This window comes from Scyliorhinus torazame, chromosome 16, assembly GCF_047496885.1.
Source record: "Scyliorhinus torazame isolate Kashiwa2021f chromosome 16, sScyTor2.1, whole genome shotgun sequence".
Lineage (NCBI taxonomy): Eukaryota > Metazoa > Chordata > Chondrichthyes > Carcharhiniformes > Scyliorhinidae > Scyliorhinus > Scyliorhinus torazame.
Window position 1 is genome coordinate 25,262,455 of NC_092722.1, and position 19,913 is coordinate 25,282,367.

At 45.9% G+C, this 19,913-nt stretch overlaps 1 long non-coding RNA gene and 1 pseudogene across 1 annotated transcript in view; one reads left to right on the plus strand and one right to left on the minus strand.

Moving 5' to 3' along the window:
* The window catches only part of LOC140392632 (uncharacterized), a 147,704-nt gene that overhangs the window by 111,057 nt on the left and 16,734 nt on the right, over window positions 1–19,913 (minus strand). The window lies entirely within an intron of this gene.
* Window positions 18,092–18,184, plus strand: LOC140393426 (U2 spliceosomal RNA; annotated as a pseudogene).

The following is a 19,913-nucleotide window of genomic DNA, read 5'->3' on the forward strand; positions in this document are numbered from 1 at the left end:
CCTGAGGATTCTTGGTCTTCCTGAAGGTGTGGAGGGGGCGGACGTCGGGGCATATGTGAGCACGATGCTGCACTCGTTAATGGGAGCGGAGGCCCCGACGGGTCCGTTGGAGGTGGAGGGAGCGTACCGAGTTATGGCGAGAGGACCGAGAGCAGGAGAAACTCCCAGAGCCATAGTGGTGAGATTCCTCCGTTTTAAGGATAGAGAAATGGTCCTTAGATGGGCGAAGAAAACTCGGTGCAGTAAATGGGAGAACGCGGTGATCCGCGTTTATCAAGACTGGAGTGCGGAGGTGGCGAGAAGGAGGGCGAGCTTTAATCGGGCCAAGGCGGTGCTTCATAAAAGGAAGATAAAATTTGGAATGCTGCAACCGGCAAGACTGTGGGTCACATATCAAGGGAGGCACCACTACTTTGAGACGGCGGATGAAGCGTGGACTTTTATTGTAGAAGAAAAACTGGAATGAGTGGACTATTAAAAAGAACGTTTGGACAAAGTGGTGGGGCGAATGTGGGGGGCGAAGAGGGGTTTTATGTTCTAATCCTGCGGCAGGGTAACTTTTCTCTCTCCCACAGGTGGTGATGGGGGGAGGTGGGGAGGGAGAGGAGATGGGGCGTTGGCCATGGGGGCGGGGCCAAGGGAGAAGCGCGGGCTTGGCTCCCGCGCTATGATAATTATGCGGGAATAGAGAAGCAGGAAGGAGGGGGCGTCGCACGGTGCGAGCCGTGGTCACGGGGGGAAGCCGAGGTCAGCCAGAGTTTGCTGACTTCTGGGAGCAACATGGGGGGAGTAATTACGCTAGCGGGGGGTCTAGCGGGGGGGGTGGGAGGGGGGAATTACTGGGTTGCTGCTGCTGGGGAAAGGGGGGAGCGGGTACGGGAGAGGATGGGCGGGGGGGCACCGCCTGGGGGAGATACAGCTGCGTGGGAACTGGGTGAGAAGCTGGAAAAAGATGATGGCTAATCGGCAAGGGGGGGGGGGTGGGAAGCCCCCCAACTCGGCTGATCACGTGGAACGTGAGAGGGCTCAACGGGCCGATAAAGAGGGCACGGGTACTCGCACACCTTAAGAAACTTAAAGCAGATGTGGTTATGTTACAGGAAACGCACCTGAAACTGATAGACCAGGTTAGGCTGCGCAAAGGATGGGTGGGGCAGGTGTTCCATTCGGGGCTGGATGCGAAAAACAGGGGGGTGGCTATATTAGTGGGGAAGCGGGTAATGTTCGAGGCAAAGACTATAGTGGCGGATAACGGGGGCATATACGTGATGGTGAGTGGCAAACTACAGGGAGAGATGGTGGTTTTGGTAAACGTGTATGCCCCGAACTGGGATGATGCCAATTTTATGAGGCGAATGCTAGGACGCATTCCGGACCTAGAGACGGGAAAGCTGATAATGGGGGGAGACTTTAACACGGTGTTGGAACCAGGGCTGGATAGGTCGAAGTCCAGGACTGGTAGGAGGCCGGCAGCAGCCAAGGTGCTTAAAGATTTTATGGAGCAGATGGGAGGTGTGGACCCGTGGAGATTTAGTAGACCTAGGAGTAAGGAGTTCTCGTTTTTCTCCTATGTCCATAAAGTCTATTCGCGCATAGACTTTTTTGTGCTGGGTAGGGCACTGATCCCGAAGGTGAGGGGAACGGAATATACGGCTATAGCCATTTCGGATCATGCCCCACACTGGGTGGACTTGGAGATAGGGGAGGAAACAGGAGGGCGCCCACCCTGGAGAATGGACATGGGACTAATGGCGGATGAGGGGGTGTGTCTAAGGGTGAGGGGATGTATTGAAAAGTACTTGGAACTCAATGACAATGGGGAGGTCCAGGTGGGAGTGGTCTGGGAAGCGTTGAAGGCGGTGGTTAGGGGGGAGCTGATATCAATAAGGGCACATAAAGGGAAGCAGGAGAGTAAGGAACGGGAGCGGTTGCTGCAAGAACTTTTGAGGGTGGACAGACAATATGCGGAAGCACCGGAGGAGGGATTGTACAGGGAAAGGCAAAGGCTGCATGTGGAATTTGACTTGCTGACTACAGGCACTGCAGAGGCACAATGGAGGAAGGCGCAGGGTGTACAGTATGAATATGGGGAGAAGGCGAGCAGATTGCTGGCACACCAATTGAGGAAAAGGGGAGCAGCGAGGGAAATAGGGGGAGTGAGGGACGAGGAAGGAGAGGTGGAGCGGGGAGCGGAGAGAGTGAATGAAGTGTTCAAGACATTTTATAAAAAATTATATGAAGCCCAACCCCCGGATGGGAGGGAGAGAATGATGGACTTTTTGGATCGGCTGGAAATTCCCAAGGTGAAAGAGCAGGAAAGGGTGGGACTTGGAGCACAGATCGAGGTAGAAGAAGTGGTGAAAGGAATTAGGAGTATGCAGACGGGAAAGGCCCCGGGACCGGACGGATTCCCAGTTGAATTCTATAGAAAATATTTGGACTTGCTCGCCCCGGTACTGACGAGGACCTTTAACGAGGCAAAGGAAAGGGGACAACTGCCCCCGACTATGTCTGAAGCAACGACATCGCTTCTCTTAAAGAAGGAAAAGGACCCGCTACAATGCGGGTCCTACAGACCAATTTCCCTCCTAAATGTGGATGCCAAGGTCCTGGCCAAGGTAATGGCAATGAGAACAGAGGAATGTGTCCCGGGGGTGGTTCACGAGGACCAAACTGGGTTTGTGAAGGGGAGACAGCTGAACACAAATATACGGAGGCTGTTAGGGGTAATGATGATGGCCCCACCAGAGGGTGAAACGGAGATAGTAGTGGCGATGGATGCCGAGAAAGCATTTGATAGAGTGGAATGGGATTATTTGTGGGAGGTGTTGAGGAGATTTGGTTTTGGAGAGGGGTATGTTAGATGGGTGCAGCTATTGTATAGGGCCCCAGTGGCAAGTGTGGTCACGAATGGACGGGGATCGGCATATTTTCGGCTCCATAGAGGGACAAGGCAGGGATGTCCTCTGTCCCCATTACTGTTTGCACTGGCGATTGAGCCCCTAGCGATAGCGCTGAGGGGTTCCAAGAGATGGAGGGAGTACTTAGGGGAGGAGAAGAACACCGGGTATCTTTGTATGCGGACGATTTGCTACTATATGTGGCGGATCCGGCGGAGGGGATGCCAGAAATAATGCGGATACTTGGGGAGTTTGGGGATTTTTCAGGGTATAAATTGAACATGGGGAAGAGTGAGCTGTTTGTGGTGCATCCAGGGGAGCAGAGTAGAGAAATAGAGGACCTACCGTTGAGGAAGGTAACAAGAGACTTTCGTTACCTGGGGATCCAGATAGCTAAGAATTGGGGCACATTGCACAGGTTAAATTTAACGCGGTTGGTGGAGCAGATGGAGGAAGATTTCAAGAGATGGGATATGGTAGCCCTGTCAATGGCAGGGAGGGTGCAGGCGGTTAAGATGGTGGTCCTCCCGAGATTCCTCTTTGTGTTTCAGTGCCTCCCGGTGGTGATCACGAAGGCTTTTTTTAAAAGGATAGAAAAGAGCATCATGGGTTTTGTTTGGGCCGGGAAGACTCCGAGAGTGAGGAAGGGATTCTTACAGCGTAGTAGGGATAGGGGGGGGCTGGCACTACCGAGCCTAAGTGAGTACTATTGGGCCGCTAATATTTCAATGGTAAGTGGATGGGAGAGGAGGAGGGAGCGGCGTGGAAGAGATTAGAGAGGGCGTCCTGTAGGGGGACTAGCCTGCAGGCTATGGTGACAGCCCCATTGCCGTTCTCACCGAGGAACTACACCACAAGCCCGGTGGTGGTAGCTACACTGAAGATTTGGGGACAGTGGAGACGACATAGGGGAAAGACTGGAGCATTGGGGGGGTCCCCGATAAGAAACAACCATAGGTTTGCCCCGGGGGGAATGGATGGGGGATATGGAATGTGGCAAAGAGCAGGAATAACGCAACTGAAAGATCTATTTGTGGATGGGAAGTTCGCGAGTCTGGGAGCGCTGACCGAGAAATATGGGTTGCCCCAAGGGAATGCATTCAGGTATATGCAATTAAGGGCTTTTGCGAGGCAACAGGTGAGGGAATTTCCGCAGCTCCCGACACAAGAGGTGCAGGACAGAGTGATCTCAAAGACATGGGTGGGGGATGGTAAGGTGTCAGATATATATAGGGAAATGAGGGACAAGGGGGAGACTATGGTGGATGAACTAAAAGGGAAATGGGAAGTAGAGCTAGGGGAGGAGATCGAGGAGGGGCTGTGGGCAGATGCCCTAAGCAGGGTAAACTCGTCGTCCTCGTGTGCCAGGCTAAGCCTGATTCAGTTTAAGGTATTACACAGGGCACATATGACTGGAACACGGCTCAGTAAATTTTTTGGGGTGGAGGATAGGTGTGCGAGGTGCTCGAGAAGCCCAGCGAATCATACCCATATGTTTTGGTCATGCCCGGCACTACAGGGGTTTTGGATGGGGGTGACAAAGGTGCTTTCAAAAGTAGTAGGAGTCCGGGTCGAACCAAGCTGGGGGTTGGCTATATTTGGGGTTGCACAAGAGCCGGGAGTGCAGGAGGCGAGAGAGGCCGATGTTTTGGCCTTTGCGTCCCTAGTAGCCCGGCGCAGGATCTTGTTAATGTGGAAAGAAGCCAAGCCCCCGGGGGTGGAGACCTGGATAAATGACATGGCGGGGTTTAAAAAGCTAGAGCGGATTAAGTTCGTCCTAAGGGGGTCGGCTCAAGGGTTCACCAGGCGGTGGCAACCGTTCGTCGAATATCTTGCGGATAGATAGATGGGGGGAAAAAAAGAAGGCAGCAGCAGCAGCCCAGGATTTTTTTTTGGGGGGGGGGGGGAGCTTGTGACAAGGCAGTTGCCAATTAGGGCCAGTTTTCATTTTTGTTATTTAATATTTATTCATTTTTTGTTTTTTGTTTATATAAAACAGGTCATTGTTATCTGTGTTGTTATAATATTGTGTAAAGGATGCACAATGTACTGTGTTGGTTGACCAAACATTTTCAATAAAATATTTATTAAAAAAAAAAAAAAAAATCTATGGAGCTGGAGGAAGGTTTGCAATGGAGCTTCCCAGAGGTCAATGTTGGGAGTCTAGCTTTTCCTGATATACATTGATAACCTAGGGTAGCACAGTGATTAGCAGTGTTGTTTCACAGCGCCAGGGTCCCGGGTTCCAATCCCACTTGGGTCACTGTCTGTGCGGAGTCTGCACGTTCTCCCCGTGTCTACATGGGTTTTCTCCGGGTGCTCTGGTTTCTTCCCACAAGTCCCGAAAGACGTGCTTGTTAGGTGAATTGGACATTCGGAATTCTCCCTCTGTGTACCAGAACAGGCGCCGGAGTGTGGTGACTAGGGGATTTTTGCAGTAACTTCATTGCAGTGTTAATGTGAGCCTACTTGTGACAATAATAAAGATTATTAATCTAAAATGCTGCAGATGATACAAAACGTGAAAGCACAGTGAACTGTAGGGAGGATGATGTAAAACTTCAAAATGATAGAAAACAAAGGTAGTTTTAAGGGATTTATATTTGTATTTGCTTTAGAAATAAGCAATACTTTTAGGTGGGTTTAATTTAATGTTTCTGTGCCTGAAACTATAGTTAGATTCATCCTGGACAAAGGTGTTTGTGTGTGTGGGTTTGGTTAAGTCCCAACTGTGTTTCTGTGAGAGAGGAAGCTACGGGGTGAAGAGTAAATACAGTTTCTTGGCAGCTAGAGGCCGTTTGGGGGGGGGGGGGGGGGGGGGGGGGAACATTCCTTTGTTCTTTAGTTTTAGCCAGAAGCGATAGTAGTTAGTGACAGGCAACTAGAGAGGGAACATCTCTCGCAGTTTAGCTAGAAGGAAAGCCACACAATGGAGTAATGGTTAAGAATGTCAGTGCCATAAATCTAAATGACAGCTACTTAAGAAACTAGAGAAACAAAGAGGAGTTTCCAGGGAGCCTGAACTTAAAGGAACAAAATGAACTGGGAGGACAGGGTGCTGTTCATTCACAAAACTGTACAGGAGTTGGTTAATGAGAAGTCAGAAAGAGTCTGAAGCGGTTCTAAGGTTTGTGATATCTTACTACAGTTTGCGAGATGGTAATAAGATAATAATCACTTATTGTCACAAGTAGGCTTCAATGAAGTTACTGTGAAAAGCCCCTAGTCGCCACATTCCGGCGCCTGTTTGGGGAGGCTGGTACGGGAATTGAACCCGCGCTACTGGCTGTGTTTTGCATTCCAAGTCAGCAATTTAGCCCACTGTGCTAAACCAGCCCCGATAATTGAAATAATTGTGGAGTAATCAGTGACTGGATATCAGAATTAGTGTGTGAAAACAGGCAAGACAAAAAAATCCTGGAAGGGGTTGATAAAAAACCTGGAGGAGATTCGCTGGTAGAAGTGGAGTGGAAGCTCTGTTCAAAAGAAGTCTTTGGAAAACGTGGATTGGATTTCAGAATGCAACTTGCTAACAGAAAGCATTGTGAGACAAGGTTTTAGAACTTATTTTGGGACTAGAGTTTGGAAACTCTCGTGACAATCATCTGGGGATATTCGGAGGAGAATTCCACAGACACTAACTGGAGTTCAGTGTGGAATGTGTGTTTGACCACAGCCAATCTTTATGCTTTAAAAAAAAGGACAGTGTGCAAATGAGACCATGGAAGCTTCAAATGTACTGTGTCATTCGTGTAACTGTTAACGTTTTTTCTTGAAAATTTAAAGTAGCCAATTGTTTTTTTTTCCCCAATTAAGGGGCAATTCAGCGTGGCCAATTCACTGCCCTGCACATCTTTGGGTTGTGGGGGTGAGACCCAGAAAAACATGGGGAGAATGTGCAAACTCCACACAGACAGTTTCCCGGGGCCGGTATCGAACCCAGGTCCTCGGCACTGTGAGGCAGCAGTTCTAACCACTGTGCCACCTTGCCATCATTTTGTTGTTAAAACTAATTCAAGGTCCTATGACCCTGTTCCTCCATTATTGATTAAAAAATAAATAAAAGTTAATCTTTTGAGCCAGGGTTCCATTCTGGGATCTTCCTGTTCAGTTACAACTGGAACCGTAACAAAAGGGACGTAGATAAGTTGGTAGAATGGGCAGACAGGTGGCAGATGAAGTTCAATGCAGAGAAATGCAAAGTGATTCATTTTGGTTGAAGAACATGGAGACGCAGTATAAAATAAAGGGTGCAATTCTAAAGGGGGTAGAGGAGCAGAGGGATCTCAGTGTATATGTGTATAAATCATAGAAGATGGCAGGACCTGCTGAGAGTGCTTAGAAAACAACTAGTATCTTATGGTTTATAAATATGGGCACAGAGTATAAAAACAAGGTTATGTTGAACTTGCGTGAGATACTAGTTTGGCCTCAGTTGGAATACTACGTCAAGTTCTGGGCAGTGCACTTTCGGAAAGATGTGAAGGCACTGGAGAGAGTGCAAAAAGGATTCACGAGAATTGTTCCAGGGATACGGGAATTTCAGTTATGAAGGTAAATTGGAAGGGTTAGGACTGTTTTTCTTAGAGAAAAGGTTGAGAGAACATTTGAGAGAGGTATCCAAAATCATGAGCAGATTAGGGAGGAGCCGCTCCCACTAATGAAAGGGTGGTGAACGAGAGGTAATGAATGAAAATGAAAATCGCTTATTGTCACAAGTAGGCTTCAAGTGAAGTTACTGCGAAAAGCCCCTAGTCGCCACATTCCGGCGCCTGTTCAGGGAGGCTGGTACGGGAATTGAATCATGCTGCTGGCCTGCCTTAGTCTGCTTTCAAAGCCAGTTATTTAGCCCGGTGCTAAACCAGCCCTGGTATAGATTTAAAGTAATTTGCAAAAGATCCAAAAGTGATACGAGAGAAAACTTTTTCTTTATTTTATTCAAATTTTTTTGGCCAAACAAAACAATACAAAGGTTTTCCTTTTTACAACAGTAAAACAGTATAAATAACAGTGGCCGTTATTTAACAAATAAATAAATAATATATAAACTAAATGGCAACTGCCATATCAAAAATAATAACTCTCCAAATTAAAATCAAACAATCCAATATACATAGCCTAATACAAATATCTATACAAAAAAAAACACTCCTGAGGGCCCGCCACACTGGGTTGCTGCTGTTACCTTCCCATTTCCTTTATCGTTCTGCGAGGTCGTCAATGAACGGTTGCCACCGCCTGGTGAACCCTTGAGCCGAACCCCTTAGTGCGAACTTTATCCGTTCTAGTTTTATAAACCCTGCCATGTCATTTATCCAGGTCTCCACGCCCGGGGGTTTGGCTTCCTTCCACATAAGCAATATCCTTCGCCGGGCTACTAGGGACGCAAAGGCCAAGACATCAGCCTCTTTCGCCTCCTGCACTCCCGGCTCTTCTGCAACCCCGAATATAGCCAACCCCCAGCTTGGCTCAACCCGGACCCCCACCACCTTCGAAAGCACCTTTGCCTCCCCCACCCAGAACCCCTGTAGTGCTGGACATGACTAAAACATGTGGGTGTGGTTTGCTGGGCTTCTCGAGCATCTCCCACACCTATCCTCTACCCCGAAAAATTTACTGAGCCGTGCGAGAAAACTTTTTCACAAGGCGAGTGGTTAAAGTCTGGAATGTACTTTTTAACAGCATAGTAGAGATAGGCTCAATCAAACAATTCAAAACGTTAGACTGTGATTTGAAAAGAAACAATGTGCAGAACTACAGGGAGGTGGCAGAAAAATGGCACTAAATAATTGGCTCATTCAGAGAACTGCTGCAGACACAATGGGCCAAATAGCCCTCTGCACTTCAGAATTCTGTGATTGGTTACCTAGCCTTCCACTATTGATCACAATCTATTGACTGCTACTGGAAAACTTCAGGTGCATGCATAGTCATCGGTGTGAGCAGGACCAGGCTTGGAACAAAATACACCCAGGGCTGAAGAATGAAATTTTGGCCAAGTAAGAAAGAATTAACACCCCAAATAGAATTATACTACTACAATAGTTTGGAGATCCAGAGGAATAGTGAGAAATTCAGCAGAGGAGGCCACGTAGCTCATTGGGTCTGTGCTGGCCCTCAAGTTCACAGAGAGCCACTTCCTTCCTTTTCCCCCACAGCCCTGCACATTTTTCCTTTCAATTAATAATCCAATTCCTTTTAGAATGCCCTGATTGAACCTGCCTCCACAACATTCTCAGACAGTGCTTTCCAGACCCTAACCACTCGTTATGTGAAAAGGTTTTCACTTGGCCATTGCTTGTTTTGATGACTACCTTAAACCCATGCTCTCTGTTTCTCAATCCTTCCACCAATGGGAACAGTTTCCCCCCAGCTACTGTCTAGGTCCCTCATGATTTTAAACATCTCCATCAAATCTCCTCTCATCTTTGCTTCTCCACGAAGAACAGTCCCAACTTCCTCAATCCTGAAACGGTTTTCATAAACCTTTTTTGCACCCTCTCTAATACCTTCCTAAAGTGCGATGCCCAGAGCTGGATGCAATTATCTAGTTGAAGCCAAGCCAATGTTTCATACAAGTGCCACATAAATTCCTTGCTTTTGTACTTTGTGCCCCTATTTCTAAAGCTCGGGATGCCATTCTCTCAACTTATCCTGCCACTTTCAATGATTTATGCATATGTATATCTATGTCCCTCGGATCCTGCAACCCACTTTAGAATTTAGCCTTTATAGTGACTCTCCATGTTCATCATACCAAACCAAGTCATTTCACACTTCTCTGCATTACATTTCGTCTGCCATTTGTCCATCTACCTATCTTCTTCTTTTTGAAGTTCTGCACCATCCTCCTGGCACTTCGCAATATTTCCGCAAATTTTGAAGTTCAAGATTTAAAAGTACGTACATTTTAAAACAAAATGTTAAATGATTGCACTGCCCATCGTTCAATCTTAAAAGTTAAGCCCTAATTCCATCAAACCTGAAGCTTATCTATATAATGGTTGATCTTCCATCCCACTGCATTTAGAAACTCAAGAGCAAGTGCGGTCTTCAGATGTAAGCTTCCAGGATGGGCAATAATTGGACCAGGGTGCTCAGACATAAGATTATTAAGGAGCTGGGACACAAAATAATATACATCAACACCACTGGCAAGAGGGTGTAATTACAATATGCCAAGCTTATACAAACAATTTCCATTATAAAATGCCAGATAAGGAAATCGTAATGGAAAAACCGGACAGCAGCGTGGCAAAAAACCCGACAACAGGAAATATGTTTTATAGACTAAAGATCTTCGATAATTTACCAATCGATCTCCCATGGAAGTGCACGTGGAAAGACAAAACTAAGTGCATTCTTCAGATGAATCGGAGTTAGAACAATGGAGAAAACTTGGGCCAGAGCACACAATGTAATTCAATCCCTATTTTAATGCCAGCAATTTTACCTTTACTGTGTTCCACTTATAAATCCCAATGCCTACTAGCGTTCATTTTAAGGGAGTCAGATTGCAATCGGGGTATAACAAATATCATAAGGACCATCAACACAATAGAAAAATAATTAACTTGAAACCTCTGCTACAACCATGTAAACATTGAGCGAGGGCAGGACCAAGCTAGTCTGCCATGCCAGTGCAGTCTCTCAACCCTCACCATACAGGTTCATGTAAAAAATGGCCACTTGGGTAAGGTGTCAACGGGTGACTGGCACTCCTGAAACCATATTCCAGAAGAAGATGATGTTTCCATTTATTCAATTGATTAACAAATGGAGGGCAGAAAGTGTGTTCTGCCTTTGGCAGGAAAACATTTCCAAGAGCACTTGTTCATTGAAAAGGAAACATTGGCACTATTCACCTCTGCAAATTAATCATTTTGTTTCCAGTCCAAATATATAAAGAAATTTAAGGAAAAAGACAAATAAAAAATGAAATCATAATATTAACAGAATAAAATACATTATTATAACATCATTAATTGCAATGAAAGGTTTGGGGGTGTCAGATAGCTGTCTAAGCACGAAAAAACGGAAGGGGCTCTGCTCTGGAATTCCCCTCAATAAATCTCTCTACCTCTTCTCTTTTAGTAGGCTTCTTAAAACCTACCTTTTTGACCAACTTTTTGTCACCTCTTTGACCAAGCCTTTTGTCATCTTCCCCAACATGACCACTGTGTGACTCATTGTCATTATTTTGTTTTAGAACTCTCCTTGGGATATTCTATTATGGGAAAGGTTCACCATAAATACCAATTGTTAAGGTGGTAATCTCTCGAAGAACTGGCTCCTTGTTGATATACAGTTTTATGAACAAGTCATCCATCTGTAACTCACCCACATGGTGGTCATCCTTCAGGTACAAGCTGAAATACAGAGTATAATCGCCATCTTTGACTGTGGCGAGCATCATACCCAAAGCCTGATCGCGTCCCCACTCAGCATCCACAGAAAACTGGCTGGTAATATGAAATATCAATTTCTCTTTCTGAAGAGGGTTACTGAGCTGTACTGCAGGTCCCTGGTACTGCTGTTAGTGACGTTAATTAGTTCATCGCAGACCAAGAGTCCAAATCTAAAGAACTTAGCGTATGAATTATTTTTTTTCTTCTCTCTCAACGTGCCAAACCAGCAGTTTTTTCGCCCATTTATTCGTTCATGGCATCATTGCGTGTTTTATTTGTTATTTCAGGATTGTCCAACATTATATAAACATGTCCAAAACAATAGATATCCAAAAGTGATTACAAGGCAGTAATCTCATTAAGGAAGTTCAGGTCATGACATAAACTTCATGATACAAGCGCAAGTAGTTTATAACTGCCACCAGAATGAAAAGCAAGACGTGCAGTACAGAAACCTTTTTTTTTTAATATTGTCGGTTCAATTATCAAATTACTTATTTCCCAGTTGTCGGTGTCAGAAAAGCACAAGCAGGACACTCCATGTAGGCAGAGCACAGTTTTATCACACAGACAAATGATGGTGACAGAAGTATTTCTGTGCTCGTCAAATTAAGTGACATCTAGAATTGGAAAATTAAACATGTTTCCACTTAAGCATTCCCTGTTAAAAATGGAGGAAAGTATCCCTGCACTGCACTGTTCTTCAACCTCAAAGGACCACCTGCAACGCATACATCTATTTCTCATTTTGCAGACTCAAATTCAGCAGGCAGTCTGGGTGTATTCGAACCAAGAGCCAAAAGCAATAAAGAGCCTATATATAGAGTGAAAGTTAACATCAGAAACGTACATGATGCTGATGTAATAATAAAGTCATATCACATGATTGAGAAGTACGAGAGATCTGGAAGATGAAGCTCCAACCTCATGTAGAAGGTCCAAATACTTACCGTAAATAAAGAATAATAGTTTTGACAAACTCAAAAACTCAAGCAGCTTATTTTGGGAGAATAGAAATTCCCCAAAACTCTGGTCTAGGCCCCAACCACACAATGAAGGGTGGTCATAGCAAGTAAAAGACTCAACCAATATTTAACAGAAGATATCAGGTCAGTACACTACTTTATGCAGTAGGCTCTATCGCTGATGCCATGGCAGCAAGATGTCTTACAACACCAGGTTAAAGTCCAATCACTAGCTTTTGGAACACTGCTCCTTCCTCAGGTGTTGTAAGACCTCTTACTGTGCTTATCCAAGACCAACGCCGACATCTCCACATCATGGCCATGGCAGTAAGGCAGAGCGTTGATGGAACTCAAACTTATTAAGAAATCCTGCAAGCTTTCAACCCTTATTCCAGCATCTATCAGAATTTAATGGAGGGCTCGGCCCTAGGTCACTGTCCATGTGGAGTTTGCACATTCTCCTCGTGTCTGCGCGGGTTTCGTCCCCACAACCCAAAGATGTGCAGGTTAGGTTCTTTGGCAATGCTAAATTGCCCCTTAATTGGGAAAAAAATAATTGGGTACTCTTTAAAAAAAAAATTTTAAGAATTTTATAGACGGCTACATTTAACACAAGACAAGACCAGGTGAAAGCATGGATTCATTGGTCAACAATCTCTATTGGCTGGCAAGAGACTGTGACTATGGAACCTTAACCACAAGCGAAGTTTGCTAGTGTCACACGGGAGGGTTTAAACTAGTGTGGCAGGGGGGTGGGCACCGGAGCAATAGGTCAGAAGATGAAAGCATTGAGGGAGAACTAGGGAATAGGGCCAGTATGGCTCTGAGGCAGAGCTGACAGGGAGACGTTGCTGAACACAGCAGGTCTGGTGGCCTGAAGTGCATATGTTTTAATGCAAGAAGTATTACGGGTAAGGCAGATGAACTTAGAGCTTGGATTAGTACTTGGAACTATGATGTTGTTGCCATTACCGAGACCTGGTTGAGGGAAGGACAAGATTGGCAGCAAAGCGTTCCAGGATTTAGATGTTTCAGGCGGGATAGAGGGGGATGTAAAAGGGGTGGCGGAGTTGCACTACTGGTTAGGGAGAATATCACAGCTGTATTACGGGAGGACACCTCAGAGGGCAGAGAGGCTATATGGGTAGAGATCAGGAATAAGAAGGGTGCAGTCACAATGTTGGAGGTTTACCACAGGCCTCCCAACAGCCAGCGGAGGATAAAGGAGCAGATAGGTAGACAGATTTTGGAAAAGAGTAAAAACAACAGGGTTGTTGTGATGGGAGACTTCAACTTCCCCAACATTGACTGGGACTCACTTAGTGCCAGGGGCTTAGATGGGGCAGAGTTTGTAAGGAGCATCCAGGAGGGCTTCTTAAAACAATATGTAGATAGTCCAACTAGGGAAAGGGCTGTACTCGACCTGGTATTGGGGAATGAGCCCAGCCAGGTGGTAGAAGTTCCAGTAGGGGAGCATTTCGGGAACAGTGACCACAATTCAGTAAGTTTTAAAGTGCTGGTGGACAAAGATAAGAGTGGTCCTAGGATGAATGTGCTAAATTGGGGGAAGGCTAATTATAACAATATTAGACGGGAACTGAAGAACCTAGATTGGGGGCAGGTGTTTGAGGATAAATCAACATCTGACATGTGGGAGGCTTTCAAGTGTCAGTTGAAAGGAATTCAGGACCGACATGTTCCTATGTGGAAGAAGGATAAATGCGGCAAATTTCGGTAACCTTGGATAACGAGAGATATTGTAGGCCTCGTCAAAAAGAAAAAGGAGGCATTTTTCAGGGCTAGAAGGCTGGGAACAGACGAAGCCTGTGTGGAATATAAGGAAAGTAGGAAGGAACTTAAGCAAGGGGTCAGGAGGGCTAGAAGGGGTCACGAAAAGTCATTGGTAAATAGAGTTAAGGAAAATCCCAAGGCTTTTTACACGTACATAAAAAGCAAGAGGGTAGCCAGCGAAAGGGTTGGCCCACTGAAGGATAGGCAAGATGTGGGGCCAGAGGAAATGGGCGAGGTACTAAATGAATACTTTGCATCAGTATTCACCAAAGAGAAGGAATTGGTGGATGTTGAGTCTGGAGAAGGGTGTGTAGATACCCTGGGTCACATTGAGATCCAAAAAGACAAGGTGCTGGGCGTCTTGAAAAATATTAAGGTAGAAATGTCCCCAGGACCTGATGGGATCTACCCCAGAATACTGAAGGAGGCTAGAGAGGAAATTGCTGAGGCCTTGACAGAAATCTTTGGATCCTCACTGTCTTCAGGTGATGTCCCGGAGAACTGGAGAATAGCCAATGTTGTTTCTTAGTTTAAGAAGGGTAGCAAGGATAATCCAGGGAACTACAGGCCGGTAAGCCTTACGTCAGTGGTAGGGAAATTACTGGAGAGAATTCTTCGAGACAGGATCTGTTCCCATTTGGAAGCAAATGGACGTATTAGTGAGAGGCAGCATGGTTTTGTGAAGGGGATGTCTCACTAACTTGATAGAGTTTTTCGAGGTCACTAAGATGATTGATGCAGGTAGGGCAGTGGATGTTGTCTATATGGACTTCAGTAAGGCCTCTGACAAGGTCCCTCATGGTAGACTGGTACAAAAGGTGATGTCACACGGGATCAGGGGTGAGCTGGCAAGGTGGATACAGAACTGGCTAGGTCATTGAAGGCAGAGAGTGGCAATGGAAGGGCGCTTTTCTAATTGGAGGGCTGTGACTAATGGTGTTCCGCAGGGATCAGTGCTGGGATCTTTGCTGTTCGTAGTATATATAAATGATTTGGAGGAAAATGTAACTGGTCTGATTAGTAAGTTTGCAGACGACCCAAAGGTTGGTGGAATTGCGGATAGCGATGAGGACGGTCAGAGGATACAGCAGGATTTACATCGTTTGGAGACTTGGGCAGAGAGATGGCAGATGGAGTTTAATCCGGACAAATGTGAGGTTATGCATTTTGGAAGGTCTAATGCAGGTAGGGAATATACAGTGGAATATACAGCAGAACCCTCAAGAGTATTGAAAGTCAGGGAGATCCAGGTGTACAGGTCCACAGGTCACTGAAAGGGGCAACACAGGTGGAGAAGGTAGTCAAGAAGGAATACGGCATGCTTGCCTTCATTGGCCGGGGCATTGAGTATAAGATTTGGCAAGTCATGTTGCAGCTGTATAGAACCTTAGTTAGGCCACACTTGGAGTATAGTGTTCAATTCTGGTCGCCACACTACCAGAAGGATGTGGAGGCTTTAGAGAGGGCGCAGAAGAGAGTTACCAGGATGTTGCCTGGTATGGAGGGCATTAGCTATGAGGAGCGGTTAAATAAACTCAGTTTGTTCTCACTGGAAAGACGGAGGTTGAGGGGCGACCTGATAGAGGTCTACAAAATTATGAGGGGCATAGACAGAGTGGATAGTCAGAGGCTTTTCCCCAGGATAGAGGGGTCAATTACTCGGGGGCATAGGTTTTAAGGTGCGAGGGGCAAGGTTTAGAGTAGATGTACGAGGCAAGTTTTTTTTACACAGAGGGTAGTGGGGGTGCCTGGAACTCGCTGCCGGAGGTGGTGGTGGTGGAAGCAGGGACGATAGTGACATTTAAGGGGCATCTTGACAAATACATGAATAGGATGGGAATAGAGGGATACGGACCCAGGAAGTGTAGAAGATTGTAGTTTAGTACTGTTCCTGTGCTGTACTTTTCTTTGTTCTTTGTTCTTAAAAGGATGAGCTGATTCATGGCAGGATCATAGTCGCGGTCCTAGATTAAACATTATCAGCTCTCTTACAAATAAGAGAATGTAACGCTGGTAAAAGCAGTGCAGATTGTGAGGCAAACAGAACTCAGGAAATAGAATTGAGTATTTGTTTCGCGGGTAAGATAGAGTAAGACCATCAAGTTTGTCAGCGATAATCGGTAAACAATACTAAAAACTATTAAACTCTAAGTGGATGGGCACCCCACAAGATTTTAAAACACAGAAGCAGGAGTTTCTATTTTATCAGATGAAGTCAAATGGTCAAACAGACAAGGGTTGCAATGTAATCTATCAAAGTACAAAGTCCCGACAGGACTTAAAAGTGAAAGACCAACTCCAAAACTTAAATATAAAGACCGAGAAATCTTCAAACTTCCTGTCATTCAAAATCAAGCGTGCTCTCTACTGAGCAGAAAAGCATGCCTGAAACTGAAATTCATCTGTAAAGTGGATGACATTGCTGATGAGGAGTTTTTTTTAAATATAAACTTTAATATTTGCTTGTGATTTTTTTTTTTTTTTTAAAGTTGCTGATGAGAGCAACAGCAGTACATTTCAAAATGAATTTTCAAAACTGTTTACAGTCGAGGGAAAACCAAGTGCCATATCACCCAACAAGCTGATGTTAAACCAATTTGCTTCTTTACCACTATGAAAGTCCCTCACCCACTCTTGGACAAAGTCAAAGCAGAAATTGAAAAGATATCAGCAAGGGGTTATTTCACTAATCATTATGCCAACAAAATTGCAGAGAGGAATGGTTACAGTATCAAAGTTAAATGGCACTATAAGAATTTGCATGGATTTAACTAAACATATCCTTGGACAGTGAGATCCACCCAATGGTCTCAATTGATGAGAGCCTTGCCAAACATGCCGAGAATACTTTATTTACCAAAGGGGATGTGAGCAGAGCATTTTGGCAGTTGCCTCTGAACAAAGGATGCAGATTTCTGACCATATTTAAACCAGCATTCAGTGGCAGCTTTGTCAATTGGTTGCTCTTAGGCACAGCATCTGCTGCAGAAATTTTCCAGGGAACCATGTCTCATGGTTCACCAAACCCATAATCAGGTCTCTCGGTCACATATTACAAACACTGGAATCATAGTTGATCCACTAAAAAACAAAAGAAATCAGAGAATTTCCCACAATGCAGGAACATAACTGGGCTTCAAACATTCCACAAGGTGGTCAACCAATTTCAGCAGAGGTCAACAAGCCCTTGAGATAGCTGTTGAGACATGGTCAGTCGTGCTGGAAAGTGGACCAGCAAAATGTTTACGACAAGGGTTAAACAACGTTTAATTTCTTCCAAAATCTTGGCACATTACAATCCAGAATTAGCGACCATAGTAGACCACATAACAGAAGAGCAGAAGTCAGCATCTCAGCCCATCGAGTTTGATCCACCACTGAATGAGATCATGATAGTAGCAGCAGATACATGATCTACAGGTCTGCATTATTTCAAGTGCAAAGAGACAGCGTGCATAGACCTGCCTACTATACTTCTGAGCCACTAACAGATGCAGAATAATACACCACGACAGAAAAAGCACTGGCAGCAACATGGGCATATGGAAACATTTTCAGACTGTTATGGGATAGTGTTTCAAAATCGAAACAGGTCATAAGCCACTCGTCACCCTTCCAAGAACGAAATTGCAAAGATGCCACCCAGATTCCGCAATTCAAATCAAGATTGATTAAATATACTTCATCACAGAGTATGTGCAAAGGGAGTATCAAACAACAGCAGACACATTGGACAAACAAGAGGATTTACACTTCATTGCGTATACATATACATCCTTAATCATTCAGCACTTACCAGCTACTGCAAAAAAAGTTGCAGGAAATATATCAGGCCCAGCAATGGGCTAAAGGTTGTATTCAAATTCAAGAATTGCCAGACTACATGCCCACTAATCCAATTGCACAGCAATACTTTGAACAGAGCAAGTATCTCACAGTCAATGGCAACTTGCTAGTCTTCAATGAGTGAATAGCCATACCGAAAACACTTCAACTTGACATCTTTCAAGGTCATCGAGGAAAGCAAATTGCTTCTAGGCCTTTTGGCTAAGATCAAGTGTAGTATCGAGGAAAGCAAAATGTCATTGCTCTGGTGTCCAAAAATTAATTTCAACCATCTTACATGTACCGTAAACAGTCAGGAACAAGAACCACCACTATTATGTTCTACTTTTCCATCAAGGCCATGGGAGAGCATGGGAATGGGATTGTGTTAAGGGGAAAACTGTCCTTATTGCCACAGATTATGACACACAATAGGTTGAAGTAAACGGACTGCATAGTACCTAAGCAGCAGCAGTCATCCACACCCTCAAGAGGATTTATGCAAACAAAGGCATCATGGACATTGTAGTGTCTGCCAATGGGCCACAATTTGCGAAGGAGCTTCTCCACAATTTAGCAAACGAATATGGCTTTGTTCATGTACCCAGTTCACCTCGCTATCCTCAAGTGAATGGAGATGCTGAGAGAGGGGAACAAACCATCAAAGATTTTTGAAGAAAAACAAAACTTAATCTAGCTCTTCTGAGTTATCAACCTCACCACTACAAAAAGGCTTCCATTGGAGTTACAAATGGGTAGGAGATTGACAACAGTTTCCATCTCCAGATGCAAAACACAACCCAATGTCACCATGAACCACCACGAGAGTAAAATAGCGTGTGGAATAACAGCGAAGTAACCAGACTTGAATCACGGGCATTGAGCATGTGAAATACCAGTACTGAAGCCCAGGGGTGGGATTCTCTGAGCCCCACGCCGGGCCGGAGAATCGCCGCAACCGCACCACGCCGCCCCAACGCCGGCACGCAATTCTCCGAGGAGCGGAGAATTGGCGCCATTTACGCCGGCGCATTTGGCGCGGCGCCGTTCACGGGCCACTGTCCGCGGCCGGGCCACCAATTCTCCGGCCTTGATGGGCCGAGCGGCTGCATGGAAACGGCAGAGTCCCGCCGGCACCATCCACACCTGCACGCACCCGGCAGGAACTCTGCGCACAAGGTCGGGGGTGGCCTGTGGCTTGGGGGGGGGGGGGGGGGGGGGGGGGGGGGGGGGGGGGGCCTTCGATGGGGTCTGGCCTGTGATCAGGGCCCACCCTCTCCAGCCCCAGCCCTATTTTGTTATGCGGCAAGTCCCTGAAACCCCGCACCATGTCGGGGCCGGCGCATTGAGAAAGTCCCCCGCGCGTTGAGGATATCCCCCGCGCATGCACGGGTTGGCGTGGCGCCACTGCGCATGTGCTGATTGGCGCGGTGCCCAGTTGGCGCCGGGAAGGGAGGCTGGAGCGGCGTGAACTGCTCCAGCGCCGTGCTGGCACTCTTTGGAATCCAGAACCGGTAGTGCCTGCACCCGTTTCGCGCCGACGTGAAACGCAACGGCGTTCACGACGGTGCGGACACTCTGCCTCCATTTCTGAGAATCCCACCCCAGGGAGAGAGAGCATGGATCAAAGACCAACAGAAGAAAGGTACAAACATTGAAAAAGTTCCACAACCAAAATTTTACAACAATGAGACTGACCAGCACATCACAAGGAGAAACCACAGTGCCTTAATATTCTTGGAAAGAAAGCCAACAGAAACAACCTTACTATTCAGATCCTGATGAAGGAGACCTACTACAGCCTCTTCAACCACCCAGCAGGACAACGCTGAGACTGACACAGAAACGAGCGTATGGAATACCCTCAACCTCAAAAGGAGATCAGGAAGATGGTTAAGGCACCTCAGAAACTCACCGTGAGGTTTGAGGCTTTTTGAGGGGGAGATGCAAGAGGCTACAAATATGAAGGGGTAAAGATTTGGAGGGAGATGTAGAGTAAAGGGCTAACACCAGAAGCATATATG